Consider the following 15,299-nt stretch of genomic DNA (forward strand, 5'->3'; position numbering starts at 1 on the left):
TCATTCAAGCGGTCATGGAAAAACAAAAAATTATACTCTCAAATTATTTTTTTCAAATATGTAGTTCATATACAGCATATCATCCAATATCTATTCAAGTTTCTAAATGCTAACAAATCATGAATTGAACAACTAATTTTAAGAGTAGAGTAAGTTCAATTCCATAAAAGATTAATTTCTTTAATTTAACTAAGCATCATTCATCAGATTTAACAAATGTCTTCATATGTTGAATTCAATACTTCACTTTCCATTAATGTAGTTAGCTTAGTGGTTTAAATCAATAGGTCTTAATAAAGGTTATAACGGGGATAGGGTTAAGGTATGGAGAAAATAGGTATTTTAAGTTCAATAACCTTAAACTTAGCTTACCTTAGCCTTCAAAAATTGTAACTGCCCACAAAATAACCAACTCTTTTTAGCGCATGTGCCCAATGGTACTTTTTTTCACTCAGAGTACTTTTCAGAGCACGCCTTTATATGTAACTCATCTTTGAGTGCTTTATAATAGACACCCAATATTTCTCTTGGACTCCCCCAAACTTAAACTTCGAACATTTCCAAAGTAAGCAAGGCTAAGATTCAGTGGTTTAAGAGGTCAAAGAAATAATTATATGGGAAGAACTACTTATTTCATTGGTTATCTCTAAAAAGATATAGGCCATACAACTCAAATGTGGTTTTCAAGGTATTCAATTAATAGGGTAGGCTTGAAAGGCTCAATCCATCCAAAGAAAATATGCCTATATCATTTTTAAACTCGCTATGCTACCTAAGATTTCGCCTCAAGGAAAGTACCAAACCAATTCTAGAGACTAAATCCTTATGCATGCTTAATTTCTACAGAATATAAAACAATTATGGTGAATCTACACATACTAAATAAACTTAACATTCATCTCATAATTTACTTAACATAAAAATATTTGAAATAAATAAAAGATCATACTTGAATTTAGACTAACATACCATACAAAATTAATATTGAGCATCTTTTCTACTTATTTGCCTCCCTGCACAAATTCATCTTCCACAAAAACTAAGGCAAAAAAATCGAAAAAAAAAATGGGCATGATCCCCCCAAAACTAAAGAGGAACAATGTTCTCATTGTTCAAAGCATTCATAGAGAAGAAAAAAGAAAACCACTTGAAAAATTATTCTTAAGTGCAGCTAGAATTTATTTTGCAAAATTATATTAAATTAAAATAAAAGGTAATGCCTTAAAAAGAAAAAAAACCAATTAAAAATAAATGTCTTTAAATAAAGAAAAACCCCATCATTTATTTGTTGACCTATCACTGCTTGTGTCTGTCTCCCCCTCCATGTTATTAATATCTTGCCTACGTGTGACGGAATCCTCAAGACCAGTTCCGCGAGTAGAGTTTATGGCTTGAATATAGAATCTGAAAACTCAAGAAGAACATCAAAAGATTTAAATAAGCTCTAAAAAGCAGTTAAATTCGATTCTTCTTGAATTTTGGGCTGTTTTACTAAATTAACCCAAAAAATTTTGATATTTACAAAAATAACCCAGGTTAAAAAACAATCACAAAAATAACCTGAAATGAACAGTAAAATTGGGTTTTGGCCTGTCAATGGCCGACACCAACTCGTATTTTGCACCCATGATTGCCAAATGATTGTGTCAGGCTTTAAAAAATTAATTTTTTTAGTTTTGGCTTGTCAATGGCCGGTACCAGGGTATTTTTTTAAAAATCGTATCATATTGGTATACAAAATACGAGTTTTAAAATTTTTTTTGGTGTGCTGGCCTGTCAATGGTCGGCACCAAGTACAAAAAAAAATTTAAATATTTAAAAAATTTTTTTTTGCTCTCCAAAAATACGAGTTTTAAAAAAAAATTTTTTTGAGTGATGGCCTGTCAATGGCCGGCACCAAGTACAAAAAAAAATTCAAAATATTTTTTAAAATTTTTTTTGCTCTCCGAAAATACGAATTTTAAAAAAGTTTTTTTTTGGGTGCTGGCCTGTCAATAGCCGGCACCAAGTACAAAAAAGAAATTCAAATTTAAAAAAAAAATTTGCTGTCTGAAAATACGAGTTTTAAAAAATTTTTTTTTGGGTGCTGGCCTGTCAATGGCCAACACCAAGTACAAAAAAAAAATAAAAACAAAATTTTTTCTGTCCAAAAATACGAGTTTTTAAAAAAAAATTTAGGTCCTGGCCTGTCAATGGCCGACACCAAGTACAAAAAAAATCAAAATTTAAAAAAAAATAATTTTTTTACTGTTTGAAAATACGAGTTTAAATTTTTTTTTGTGATGGCCTGTCAATGGCCTGCACCAATACGAGTTTTTAAATTTTTTTTTAATGTCCAGCAATACGAGACGATTGACCGGAAACATAGACACGATGTGGGCATGTTGATCGGCTGTGTCCGGATGTTCGACACACAGTGCACAGTTTGGGTTCACCTGTCTCCCTGACATCCATGTCATTTCGAATTCTCATCGATTGTGGTCGACCTTTAGGATTTTTGCGGAGACTACAGTCAGGCACCCTCTCGAAAGCAGGTGAACATTAATTTTTTTTTAAAAAACTCGTATTTTCGGACATTAATTTTTTTTTAAAAACTCGTATTGGTGCCGGCCATTGACAGGCCAGCACAAATTTTTTTTTAAAAACTCATATTTTCGGAAATCAATTTTTTTTAAAAAAACTCGTATTGGTGCCGGCCATTTACAGGCCAGCACAAAAAAAATTGAATTTTTTTAAAACTCGTATTTTAGAACATCAAAAAAGGTTTTTTTTAAAACTCATATTGGTGCTGGCTATTGACAGGCCAGCACCCAAAAAATTTGAAATTTTTTTTTAGTACTTGGTGCCGGCCATTGATAAGCCATTTAATTTTTTTTAACAAACTCATATTTTCGGACAGCAATTTTTTTTTAAAATTTTTTTTGATTTTTTTTGTACTTGGTGCCGGCCATTGACAGGCCAGCACCCAAATTTTTTTTAAAACTCGTATTTTCTGACAGTAAAATTTTTTCTTTTAAAAAAATTTGAATTTTTTTTGTACTTGGTGCCGGCCATTGACAGGCCAACACCCAAATTTTTTTTAAAACTCGTATTTTTGGAGAGAAAATTTTTTTAAAAAAAATTTTGATTTTTTTTGGACTTGGTGTCGGCCATTGACAGACAACACCCAAAATTTTTTTTAAAACTCGTATTTTCGGAGAGAAATTTTTTAAAAAAAAATTTGAATTTTTTTTTTGTACTTGGTATCGGCCATTGACAGACCAGCACCCAAATTTTTTTTTAAAACTCGTATTTTGTATACCAATATGATACGATTTTTAAAAAAAATACCCTGGTGCCGGCCATTAACAGGTCAAAACTAAAAAAATTAATTTTTTAAATCCTGACACAATCATTCGACAATAATGGGTGCAAAATACGAGTTGGTGCCGGCCATTGATAGGCCAAAACCCAATTTTACTGTTCATTTCACGTTATTTTTGTGAGGTCATTTTTGTAAATATCAAAATTTTTTAGGTTAATTTAATAAAATAGCCTGAATTTTGCCATACTTCTAGTATACTTGTTGGTGCTTATTCATATGTTGTAGTAAATCCCCATGTTACCAAATTGCCAGAAGGCTGAGTAGACATAAAAGTAGGTGCGGGTTCATCAGGTGGGTTGGTACTACTTGAATCAGCTTTTGGTTCTACCATCTCATCCTCATTAATCTGAATTATCTGTTTTTTTCTAGTGAGGTAGTAATCGTACCTCTGTCGTAAGGGATGTTCAAATGTCTCGCATCAGTATATTTATTTGGCGACACATCAGAGTGATGAGTGATGGAAATAGCAATAACCTGGTTTTTCTAGTGCACACTCTCGAATTTCATTAAGTATTATTCTCCCCGCATTTATTGGCTTTCCTATCAATATATAATATAGGAGAATCATTTGAGTTATCGAAACAGTGCAACTGAAAGATGCTGGTATAATACTTGTTCGAATGAAGTGGAACCATACCTTTGCCTCTTAAGTCAAATATTCCCTTCGGCAGTAATGAGTACCTTGTATCTAAATGTCCATTTGGCTCCTTTAATCGTGACAATTCTCAGGATGTCTTAAATCATCTCTTTACTGGCAATTGCTAACATGACAAAATAGTCATCATTATCAATATCAGACAAACTGATTGATGATAAAGATAATTATTTTCTTCACACTTGGAGTTTTGTTAAAGTGGATGAATTCAAGTGAGCATAAAACTCTCTGACAGTGTCTTCATCAGGAGAAGATCAGATATCACACAAAAACTTCCATCCTCATTTCTCAATAATTTCCCGAATGAGTGTTGGTATAACATACTTACTATCAAGTTGAAAGCCCTTTTCTGGAAACATGGGTTTTTTCTTGAAAATTCTATGTATCTTGCTTTTATTCCCGGGTTCGAAACCAAGGCTGAAACTCATCATCTACAATCTCTGAATTCTTCTTTTTCCAATTCATTCTTAGCCTTTAAAAACAATCGAGAAAAAAAAAACACTTTAGTAGAAAAATAAATTCCAACTGCCGAAGGATGCTGCTGCTGCTGTCGGCTAGTGGCGCACAAGGTTCGATGGGATCGATGATGGCCGCAAGCAACTGATGTTCACCGATTGTATTCGATAAGACTCGATGGCTACCGCAAGCACTCGACAGGTGTCCATGGTGTGCGGCACTGGAGCGCATGGGGACTTACTGCTGTGCGGTCCAAGGACGCACGCTGGGGTATGGAGTGGCTGATCGCGCAAGGCCTTGCTGCACGTGGGGGTGAATAGTGCTGCTGGGCTACGGATCACACAACGCTGACTGCCATGCGACCACGAGGCCGGTTAAGTGGAGCGCAACGTGGCACGGTGCAATGGCCGACGAAGGAATGGGCAGCCACGACAGTTAGGAAGGCGGCAGCTGAAAACAAATAAACAAGAATGAAAAAGAAAATAGGAAAAATAATAGTAATAAATTAAGCCTAATTTTATTTAGGTTAAGAATTTAACCTAATTTCTAATTAAGAGTTTTATTAGTATTATTATACCTAGTTACCTTTTATTTATTTACAAAACTTATTTATTTTATTGACAACTAATTAAAAATAAAATGAAATTAAAATTAAAATTAAGATTAAATAAATGAAAATAATATGAAAAAAAAAAGAATAAACATATACATAAAGATAAACCTTATTTATTTACAATGAAAATAACAATATTCCGACATAAACAAAATTTCATGGCTCGGTTAAAATGAGTGAGGTGTTTTGCCACTCAACTTCACTAGTCAAGTAATGTTTCAGTCGTTGACCATTAACCTTAAACATACCTCCTTTATTGTCTCGGAGTTCAACTACTCCATATGGAAAACCTGGTTAATCGTAAAAGGTCATGACCATCGAGATTTAAGTTTACTTGAAAAGAACTTCAATCAAGAATTGAATAGAAGGACCTGTTAACCAACTTCGAACACATAGGGATGGATGTGCTTGTCATACCATCTCTTTGATTTTTCTTTGAAAATTTTGGTGTTCTCGTAAGAGAACAATCTCATCTTTTCCAACTCATTGATTTGTAACATCTATTTGTCTCTGGCAGATTTCGAGTCTAGATTGAGCTGTTTAAGAGTCTAATAAGCCTTATGTTCAAGTTCTAATGGTAAATGACAAGCTTTTTCATACACTAACCTGTAAGGAGACATCCTTAAAGGAGTCCTAAATGTCGTTCGATAGGCCCATAATGCAACAGCCCATTTTCGGTGAGATTGGAACAGTGGTTTCGGGATCACAAATCCAAGCAAAAAATATAAATTTATTTTATGGTTGGCATAATGATAGAAATGTCACATGAAAATTTTGATACGAAAATTTTACCGATTGTGTGTTTAATTAGTGAAATGACTAAATTGCATAAAATGCAAAAGTTGGGTTCCCCAATTTTTCTATGGAAACCTTAGGAGAGAGGAAGAAAACTTTTCAAGCTTAATAAGATCCAGAAAGACCAACCACGGAACACGATCGAGGAAAGCAAAAGGTTTTGGATTAGTTGAAATTCAAATATGAACCATTTTCAAAGTAAGTTCATGTAACGTAAATATGTGTATTATTATGCTTGAATTGAATTGTATGATTGTGTTGATATGTGTGAGATGATATATACATAATGAAATAGTCTTTAGGTTGTGTAATATGGACAAATTATCATGTTCTAGTTAAATGTTGAATTTCGATGGGTTAAGAATAATAGTGTATATGTTGCAGATAGAATTTAGCCCGGAAGGGTAATTCTAATGTAATCCCTCTTGAGCTTAGGTTATAAATTGGATTTCGCCTAGATGGGTATTCCAATTAAGCTCTCTAGAGCATATGCTACGTATAGGATTTAGCCTGGACTGGTAATCCTACTATAAAATGTACGACTCAAGAGTGTGCCTTATATTATGTACCCTAATGGGTACTTTTACACATTTGTATATTACCCGAACATCTATCGAGATTTCAATTGTTCGACGGAAAAAACTCTAGAAGTGAGGAAAGGTGAAATAATGGAAACTTGTAATGTGATGAGCTCATCTATGTTTACTTGATATTCATATGAGATTATGTGACTAACTTGTTGAATAAGTGTAAAAATCGATGGAATGTAAATTTATGTATGCTTGTATTAATAATATGACCGGTAAGTTTATTTTCCGTTATACGAACTTACTAAGCATAAAATGCTTACTTCGTTTAATTTTCCCTGTTTTATAGTGCTTAAAGCTCGCGAAGGTTGGAAGTCAGTCGGAGCAGTCATCACATTATCCACTATCTCATTTTGGTATAAATAGAAATATCATTTTGGTATAATGGCATGTATAAGCTTATTTGGCCAATGATGGCTTGTAATTTTTTTTTTTGTAATCTAGCCATTGGAGTGGCTAATGATGGTCTTAGTTTGGCTATTTTTGAAGTAATATTTTGGTAATCACATAAGTACTTATTATGAGTTAGTTAGTTGCAATTATGTTAGCATATAAGTTTATGTTAAGAGTAAATTTATATCCTTTGATGCATGATATAATACCACATGATTGATGGCAAATTTTATGTGAATATGATGTTGGGTTGGTGGATATATGCTTGTGAGTTTTGGTGCAGGAAAATGGTAAGTTTTGGGTGACAAATTGTAACAGTCCGGTTCAGACCCTAGTTAGAATAGTGGTTTCGGGGCCACAAATCCGAGTCAAAAAAATATTTTAATATTATTTTCTGTGTTTAATATATGTGAATTGATATTTGTGAAAATTCTGTATGAAGATTTGATCGATTGTGTGTTTAATTTTGAAAAAGGACTTAATCGCGTAAAATATAAAAGTTGCTTGCCATATGTTAAAAGTTCTTATTTGCTATGATTGATTAATTTTAAAGTCCTTAACATGAAATTTGGCCACTATTAAGGATAGTGGACGGTTATGGACTTGGTATATATGATTTTATAATGTTTTAGTAAGGTTATTTTGGTAATTGGATTAATAAGTATAATTTAATAAAACCAAAAGCTAAAATTAGCTCATTCTTAGTGTTCATGAACCAAAAATACAAAGAAAATAAAAGAAAAAGAACCATCTAGGGTTCGGCTATGCTAAAGCTTAATTGAGGTATGATTTTCGATTAGTTTTTGATAATTTTTACGTTTTTGTGATCGTTTTTTATGTTTTACTAAGCCCATGCCTCAATTTTTGAATTTGATTATGATTTTAAGTTATGCTTTTGATGGAACTATGAGTTTTGTGAAGTTAGTTGTTAATAAATGGAAGATATGTTTTGGGATAACATGTTTTGTCTTTGAATTTTTTATGAATTTAAGCAATTTAGGCTAAATTATAAAAATGAAATTTTGAGGGACTAAAATGTGAAATAAATGAAATATGTGGTCTTATATGAGTGCTATGAACATTCAACTATGTATAAGTATATGCAAATTATATGTAATTTGTGATTTTGTGAAATATAGACTAAATTGTCAAAATATGAAAATATGAGGTTTAATTTGAAAAATGCTCTAAATATGTGTTTTTGAATTGATTTGAATGATATATTGAATAAAAGAGTTAAATTTGAATTTATATAGATCAAGAATTAAAGAAAACGAAATTAGATCGGGGAAAATCGAAAGTAGTCGAGTAGTCGATGCTGTATATCTGAATCCGTACGAGGTAAGTCGATATACAAATAAATATGTTTGAATTGATTTATTCATGTATATATGTCATTGTATTGTGATGAATGATAATATGAGAGCTGAATATGAGACATCCGAGAAAGTATCAATAAAGTTCCGACGTCTGAAAAGCCCCGTAAGAACCTTAGGAATAGTTAGGATACATATGTCATGACATAGGATCCGATATGTGTTATCGTGTAAGACCACGTCTAGGACATTGGCATCGACTTATGATTTACGTGTAAGACAACATCTGGGACGTTAGCATCGTATTTGATTTCGTGTAAGACCCTGTCTGGGACAGTGGCATCAATATTTGATTACATGTAAGATCACGTCTGGGATGTCGGCATTGTCTGAGCTTTTCGAGCTATCTGCGTATCCTTATGATTCTAAATGGTTCAATGGGCATTCCGAGAAAATGAATTATGATATGAACATGTATCTGATTCAGGTACGTTTGGAATGAGTATCATATGTGATGTAAAAAGGTAAGTATATGTAATTTAGTGATCAATTGCTGATATGTGATAAAAGCATGAGAAAATATGCTATATGTGCTAAAGAATTTTGGAATATATGAAATGTATACGAACAGTGAGGTTTGTGATAGTATTTGGCTATGAATTTTATGCAAATTGACGATGATTTTATGATTTAAATGATAAGTTTATTTGTATATGGATTACTAAGCTTTTGAAAGCTTACTTTGTGTGTGTTTGTATTGTTTTATAGATATCGTAGCTATCAGGAGCTCAGGGATCATCGAGGATTGTCACCACACTATCAAACCTTAATTTGGTACCTTTTGAAAATGTATATATTAAAGTATGACATGTATATGCTAGAAGTACTTTGAAGTATGTTTTGTAATGTGTATATCATGCCATGATATATGGCTAAATTATATTTGAATTTATGGTTTGATTTTAGTATATGATATATGATGCAATTGTGGTATGTTTGACGTGTTCTTGAATAGCCAAGAGAAATGGTAAGTTTGGTAAGTTTTGGTGTGTGATTATATGATGATATGGTAAGATTTTGATATGAGAATGAATGAATTGAAGAGAGGTCATAAACCATATGTTTTGATAAGTTTTTGGTTTATGGAATGACATGAATTGGTATGTTATATGAAGATGAGATTGATTGATAATATCATAGTATGAATAATGGATGATTTATGACTTGAAATGGTGATAATTTGATATGCATTTGGTGTCTATTTGATAATTGTAGGGAGGACCCTTAATGGGTGGCAAATTGGCCTTGTAAATGGCCTATTTTTCCCCACACGGGCGTGTGTCTCAGCCGTGTTGCTTAAGGGCCATTTTGAAATGAGCCTGGGGAAACCACATGGTCACACACGAGTGTGTGCTAGGCCGTGTAGCCAAGTTAGTTTTGACCACAGGCTAGACACACGGGTGTGTGACTGGCCATGTGACCCAAGTCAGTAGCCTCCCTAATTTTCACACGGCCTGGCACATGGGCGTGTCATGTGGCCGTGTGGACAAGTCAGTATGTATGCCCTGTTTTGACACAGCCTAGACACATGGGCGTGCCTAAAGCCGTGTGCCTATTCATATGGGCGTGTGACCTGTGAAAATTTGAAAAATTTTGTTTAAGTTTCGAAAATTTTTGTATGAGCTTTGTTTAGTCGCAACCCCTTTCTACTGCATGTTTAAGGCCTCAATGACCTATATAAGGGACATTATGATCATGTTTGATTACGATGGTGGATAATGTATGTGAATTGTTTGTAAAATGTTTCTGATTGTCTAGTAACGCCTTTAAGACTAGTCCGACGACGGATAAGGGTTAGGGGTGTTACATTTGGTTGGTATCAGAGCTACGGTTTAGTCAATTCTACGACTAACGTAGCGTATGTGAGTCTAGTTATACATGTCATACTTATGAACTATGATAGTGTGATGAACCCTGACAATGAAAATGTGTTTTTATATAGTAAATGGATCCCGAATGAGTCGTAGCTGACGATGTCAAGAGCAATGCACCTACTCCCGCGCAAGGGACAGCACCCTCCGACTCTAGACCGGCTACGAGTAGCCATGATGGAGAGGCTAGACAAGCCTTCTATTAGATGATGAATGATTGGTTCACCCAATACATTAGAACTAATCTGGCTGTTTAGCAACCCCCAACCCCGATTAATCCTTCGCAAATCCCTACTATGTCGCAAGTTAATCTGATTCAGTTGAATAAGCCTCCAGTTGATAAGATTAGAAAATATGGGGTTGAAAAATTTCATGCTACTACGAATGATGATGCTAAAAGAGTCGAGTTCTGGTTACAAAATACGATAAGAGTATTTGATGAATTGTCTCTGATTCCGGATGAATGCATAAAATGTGTCGTTTCACTTTTGAGAGATATGACGTATCACTAGTGGAAGACTTTGATATCTGTGGTTTCGAGAGAGCGAGTCACCTAGGGTTTCTTTCAAGCTGAATTTCGAAAGAAATACATCAGTCAGAGATTCATAGATCATAATCATAAAGAGTTTCTTGAATTGAAGTAAGGTCATATGTTTGTTACAGAATACGAGCGAGAATTTGTAAGATTGAGTCAATATGCTAGAGAATGTGTTTCAACTGAAGCTATAATGTGCAAGAGATTCGAGGATGGTTTGAACGAGGATATCCATTTGTTAGTTGGGATTCTTGAAATCAAAAAATTTGTAGTGCTTGTTGAACGAGCATGTAAAGCTGAAGAACTCGGGAAAGAGAAAAGAAAAGATTATTCAGAAGCTAGAGAAGTGCGAAAGAGATCATCGAGCAAGCCATTTCATGTTGGTTACTGTCATCTCATTCCTTCTAGACACATTTCTAATTCATTAGCATTGATCACAATCTTTCACATAGGTATATGCATCTCTAAAAAGGGTCAGCCAAAATAAATTGGCTTGTAATACTTTGGCTGCAGTTCATGACCCTCCAAAATATCCCCCACTCGGGGATGAATGGCAATAGTATAACATATCAGCTACTTCTCTTTGGGCTACACACCTTCTAATCATATGGTATGTACATTTCTTAAACAAATATGGTTCCTCCCAAAAATAATATCTAACATCATGAAGGAATTTCCTCCTTTTTTAATATGTCAATTCAGGCAGCATTAAACTGTTGGCTAAAAAATTAGCATAATCAGCAAACCAAGGAGTATTATGGAAGTGACTTACCTCAAAGATGTGTTCGTCTGGAAAGTATTCATTAATAGGAATAGAGTAGTGGGTATCTTCTTTTTGCTCTAATTTGGATAGATGGTTTTCCACTTGATTCTTTACTCTTTTCCTATCATGTATCACCAAATCGAATTCTTGGAGTAACAAAGCCCAACGAATCAATCGTGGTTTTGAGTCTTTCTTTGACAATAGATATTTAATGGACATGTGATCAGTATAAACTGTCACTTTTGTACCTACAAGATATTAACAAAATTTGTCAAAGGCGAAAACAACAGTGAGTAGTTCTTTTTCTGTTACCATATAATTTAATTGTGCTCGCGTCAAAGTTCACCTAGCAAAGTAGATGGGAAGGAAAATCTGATTCCTCCGTTGTTCAAACATAGCTCCTAATGCATAGTCGTTTGCATCGCAAATCAGTTCAAATGGTGAACTCTAATCTGGGGTAATGATGATGGGTACTGAAATTAATCGTTTCTTCAACTCATTGGTTAGAGCCACTATTTCAAATTCTCTCAACCATCTCTTCTTAGAGAGGATATCTTTCATGAATTTTACATAATTCGACCAGAGACTCTACCAGCTGAATGTTGATATATAACTGCTTAAATACATCTAAGAATTTCTTAAATTGTACCTCTTGTTGTTACTTTTGGAATCTCTGCGGGTAAGGAGGTGGTGGATTTTTTACCTTAGTTGGAAAACTTTTTAGGGGTAGTGTTGGTTCTGCATTCACCATGGGTATTAATTTTTCAGGACTACTCTCCTATGGTTGTGCCTCAATGGGGGTCACATGAATAGGATTCTGCACTGTGGAAGATTCAATTTCTGGTTGAAATTTCTTCTGATTTTGGACAACAAAAGGCTCATATTTGGATTAAAAAACTATTGGTTTCAACACCTTTCCACTCCTCAAAGCACCTTGAGGTTTGTTTCTTAACTCATTAGCTAACTATTCCATCTGGTTCTCCAGATTCCCTAGAGTCGCATCATTTTTAGTATATATGCTTTTAATAGGTTCTTCAAACTATTTGAATACTTGGCTGGCTAAGGTTTCTACATCTGTTTAGAAAAACCTGGTAAATTATTTAAACGAGAAGGCATATAGGAATTACCTGGACTAGTCCCTTAATTACTCTAAGAGAAATTGGGATGATTTCGCATGAAGGGTTATAGTGGTTTGATTGTGGACCTCAACTATTCCTATTTTGATGCTAGTTTCCCACATAGTAGATAGATTTAGGGTTTGATGGTTACTCTTCAAATATGTGACCATCACCACAATAAACACATGCAATGTTCTCTAACTGACTTGGTTGCTGACCTGTCATGTTAATGTTGCAACCATTAAAAGAAATATTTTTAAGCATGGAAGTCATAGTAGATACTTGAGCTGCTAAAGACTTAAAAGTGTCAACTTCATGAACTCTCGCCACTCTTCTTCTTGTGGCTACTCGATAGGTAGGCCATTGGTAGTTATTACTTGAAATTCTTTTAAGAATCTCATACACTTCATTGTATGAGTTCAAAAGAATAGCTCCGTTAGCTGAAGAGTCTACAACCATTCTCATGTAGGCGTTGAGACCATTATAAGTCTCTAATTGAATGCAATGAGGAATACTATGATGAAGGCATTTTATTAATAACTCTTTAAATCGTTCTCATACCTCATACAAGGACTCGTCATCAGATTGTTGAAATGTGGTAATTTCATTTTTGAGCCTAGCATTCTTGCTTAGTGCAAAATACTTTATCACAAAATGTTTCGCCAGTTCTTTCCATGTGGAAATAGAACCGGATGGTAAGGAATTCAACCATGCTCATGCATGATCTGGACACGAATATGGGAAAAGCTTTAATCTTAAGGTGTCTTTAAATATCTGGTAACTGGAAAGAATCACTTCCATAATTAAGCGAAGGTACAAATGCGGATATTCAACAAGCATCCCACTGAACTATCCCATTGTTTACAACATCTAGGACATCACTGGTTTTTAAATCAAAATGAGGGGCCTTAATCTCGAGGCTTACAATCCTTAGATTGAGTTCATTGAATAAGGGCACATCATACTGACTAATCACTCAATCTTTGTCATCAAGAACAATGATCAGATTCTGACTATTACAAGCTATGTCTTCTCTTGGATTTTGATTCATTTCTTCGACTAATCTTTGGGCTAATCATTCCCTTTTTGTTTTCCTAAAAGTACGTTCAATTTCTGGGTCAATTGGCAATAGATTGATAATTCAGTCTATGTTCATAAACCTTGAAAAATCACAAAAATAATAAAGTTAAAATTAATAATAGAAAAAATAAAAAATAAAAAAATCCAAACTGAAAATAATTATCTTCACAAATAACAACAAAATAAAATCTCTGGCAACTATGCCAAAAACTTGTGTCCCGTGATTATGTGCAAGTGTACACGGTTGTACAAATAATAAGTAGTAAGTAAAGAGTATCGTCTCCACAGGGACTGTTGTATGAATTATTTGCAATGTCAATTTTAATCAATTTGGAAGAAAACAAATAAAAGAGAATAGTGTTGATGAGAATCGCAATTTAAGTTAATAACGAAGAAATAAGAATTCAACGACCCACAAAATAAAACAACATACCTTGCAGAAAATAATCACAACAGGAAATAAACACAAGATTTAATATAACACAACATGAATAAACTAAAATAAATATTTCACTTAACAAAACTTTATTGGTATTTATAGAAATAATATTAGGAAGGATCGTGACAATAAAAAAAATTCATTAAACCCATTTTATTTAAGGAATAAGCTTCTCTTGAAGTCCTATTATGTCCCCAAGCTAATTAGCATATGCCTATGTCAAAACTAACCTAGAAATCACCCTCTCAGGCATTTACATAGTTTATGCATACAACAATTATTTTTCAATATCAACATGATATGTACCATTTAGGTCTTTTGTCAATTAACCATTACCTCTTCTCAGATTAAATAATTAATTCATTAACCTAAAAATGTTGGCCATACATTTACAAGTATAATTATGAATTAAACATAAATGAATGAAATAATTATTTGCACAAAATATTCAAAAAACAAAAACCAATTTACTCAAATCAAGATTCATTAAGTCATGTCATATCAAATTGAAAACATAAAAATGAGATGCAATATTGTCTCTCGACATAGAAAACAATAATTAATAGTAAAGAGAAAGGAAGGAAAGAGTGATCGAGAGGGATTATCCACAACCATTTCACAATAAGAAGAGGAAATTGTTGACTATTGGGGGTTATCTACGGTTGATCATTGAGGCTTCACATGGTGGCTTTCCTCTTCATTTTTATGCGAAATTATCTAGACATCTTCAAGTCATCCTCATAGCAGCTTTTATTTCGGCAAGTTTTTTCCCTTATTTTGTGGAAATCAAGTGTTTAGCAAGCCATGAGTATGGCAAGAACATTTTAGAAAAGAAATGATGTATGCTCAATGGTCTGTGGCGTGTTTCTCTCTCTATTGTGGGGTGTTGATGAATGAAAATGAAGTCCCTTTTTATAGCCTCTAGCCCCCAATTTTTCTTGCCGACAATAGCAAATTGAATCCTTGATTCTCTCCTCTACTTGTTTCATCCCATGTATGGTGGAGGAGTGGTTGCTTCCTTGCTAATTTTAGCAAGAAAGTTAGCTTGATTTACTCTTCCCTTGATATCATTCCTTTCATGATGGAGGAGTGGTTGTTGACTTGCTAAATTTAGCAAGGGAGTTAGCTTATTTTTCTCCATGTGTGGCCCACCAATGAGTGGTCAAAGGTGGTAGTTTGTGATGGTTGAAGGTTATTTCAAGGGGAATATCATGCTAATTTTTATTTGGTGAATACTAGGGTCAAATTTATTAT

General features: G+C 33.8%; 1 long non-coding RNA gene and 1 other non-coding gene across 2 annotated transcripts; one reads left to right on the plus strand and one right to left on the minus strand.

Annotated features, from left to right (window-relative positions):
* Positions 1 to 13,037: 13,037 nt before the first annotated feature.
* Positions 13,038 to 13,144, plus strand: LOC121228414 (small nucleolar RNA R71). The gene has a single exon (XR_005925990.1). It is a non-coding gene; the product is annotated as a small nucleolar RNA R71 (small nucleolar RNA).
* Positions 13,145 to 13,304: 160 nt separating this feature from the next.
* LOC121228140 (uncharacterized) lies at positions 13,305 to 14,949 on the minus strand. The gene is made up of 2 exons (XR_005925611.1): positions 14,658 to 14,949; positions 13,305 to 13,686 (listed from the first exon to the last, which is right to left on the minus strand). It is a non-coding gene; the product is annotated as an uncharacterized lncRNA (long non-coding RNA).
* Between the last annotated feature and the right edge of the window lie 350 nt (positions 14,950 to 15,299).

This window comes from Gossypium hirsutum, chromosome A04, assembly GCF_007990345.1.
Source record: "Gossypium hirsutum isolate 1008001.06 chromosome A04, Gossypium_hirsutum_v2.1, whole genome shotgun sequence".
Classification (NCBI taxonomy): Eukaryota; Viridiplantae; Streptophyta; class Magnoliopsida; order Malvales; family Malvaceae; genus Gossypium; species Gossypium hirsutum.